The sequence below is a fragment of the Fragaria vesca genome, linkage group LG3 (genome assembly GCF_000184155.1).
Source record: "Fragaria vesca subsp. vesca linkage group LG3, FraVesHawaii_1.0, whole genome shotgun sequence".
NCBI classification, from domain to species: domain Eukaryota; kingdom Viridiplantae; phylum Streptophyta; class Magnoliopsida; order Rosales; family Rosaceae; genus Fragaria; species Fragaria vesca.
Genome location: NC_020493.1, coordinates 24,475,970 through 24,477,499, shown reverse-complemented (window position 1 = coordinate 24,477,499; position 1,530 = coordinate 24,475,970). Strand labels below are relative to the sequence as shown.

The 1,530-nt window shown below is 44.6% G+C and overlaps 1 pseudogene across 1 annotated transcript; it reads left to right on the top strand.

Annotated features, from left to right (window-relative positions):
* The first annotated feature begins 270 nt into the window (after positions 1-270).
* LOC101292390 lies at positions 271-1,486 on the top strand (annotated as a pseudogene). The gene has a single exon (XR_184309.1). The product of XR_184309.1 is annotated as a glutamine synthetase cytosolic isozyme-like (transcript).
* Positions 1,487-1,530: the final 44 nt, after the last annotated feature.

The window sequence follows — 1,530 nt, the reverse complement described above, 5'->3', positions numbered from 1 at the left end:
GGCCCTAAAACTTTTCCATCACCGAACACCGAAATAAGAAGTTCATGTCCATTAAGCAGTTGGGCATCGAGAATTCTACACTGAATAAGAGCAAACGCTAACCAGTTTTCCCAATGTGAAAAGGAAACAAGCAAATATTCCCAATGTAAAAAGGAAAACATAAAGAAAACAGTTGTTTTGATAACTACGTCGGCATTAGAATCCCACATCCCATTGGAAAAGGAACACTTCTTAGTCTTATATCTTATAAATAGGAGCAGCCCTGGTAGGTTATTAAATATCGTTCATCTACTATTTTGGCTATTACATCTTCTCTTAAAACCATACAAGAGACGTCTCCTCTGTAATCACTACGAGCTGAACTTGCAATTTCCCTAGTCTTTTCCTCTGTGTTTTTAGTGTTATTATCCGAATTATGTCACAGCTATCAGATCTCATCAACCTCGACCTCACTGACACCAATGACAAGATCATCGCCGAGTACATATGGATCTGGCATGGACCTCAGAAGCAAAGCAAGAACTCTACCGGGACCTGTTAGTGACCCCTCGAAGCTTTCCAAATGGAATTATGACGGGTCCAGCACTGGCCAAGCTCCCGGAGAAGACAGTGAAGTCATCCTATACCCTCAGGCCATTTTCAAGGACCCATTTAGAAGAGGCAACAATATCTTGGTTATGTGTGATGCTTATACTCCGGCTGGAGAACCAATTCCAACCAACAAGAGATGTGCAGCAGCAAAGATATTCAGCCATCCTGATGTTGTTGCTGAAGTGCCCTGGTATGGTCTGGAGCAAGAGTACACCTTGCTGCAGAAAGATGTGAAATGGCCCATTGGATGGCCAATTGGTGGTTATCCTGGTCCTCAGGGACCTTACTACTGCGCTGTCGGAGCTGACAAGGCATTTGGGCGTGACATTGTTGATGCTCATTACAAGGCCAGCTTGTATGCAGGCATCGACATCAGTGGCATCAACGGTGAAGTCATGCCAGGCCAGTGGGAGTTTCAAGTTGGTCCTTCAGTTGGCATCTCTGCCGGTGATGAATTATGGGTTGCTCGTTATATTTTGGAGAGGATCACGGAGATTGCTGGAGTGGTTCTTTCTTTTGATCCCAAGCCAATCCCTGGTGATTGGAACGGAGCTGGGGCTCACACAAATTACAGTACTAAATCCATGAGACACGAAGGAGGCTATGAAATCATCAAGAAAGCAATTGAGAAATTGGGACTAAGGCACAAAGAACACATTGCGGTATATGGAGAAGGCAATGAACGCCGTTTGACGGGAAAGCATGAAACAGCTGACATTAACACCTTCAAATGGGGTGTTGCAAACCGTGGTGCCTCCATTCGTGTTGGTCGTGAAACAGAGAAAGAAGGAAAGGGCTACTTTGAGGACAGGAGGCCTGCTTCGAACATGGATCCATATGTGGTAACTTCTATGATTGCTGACACCACTATTTTGTGGAGGCCATAAAAAGCATCTGGCAGAATCTTGTGACTATCAAAAGATGGGATTGTGATTACCA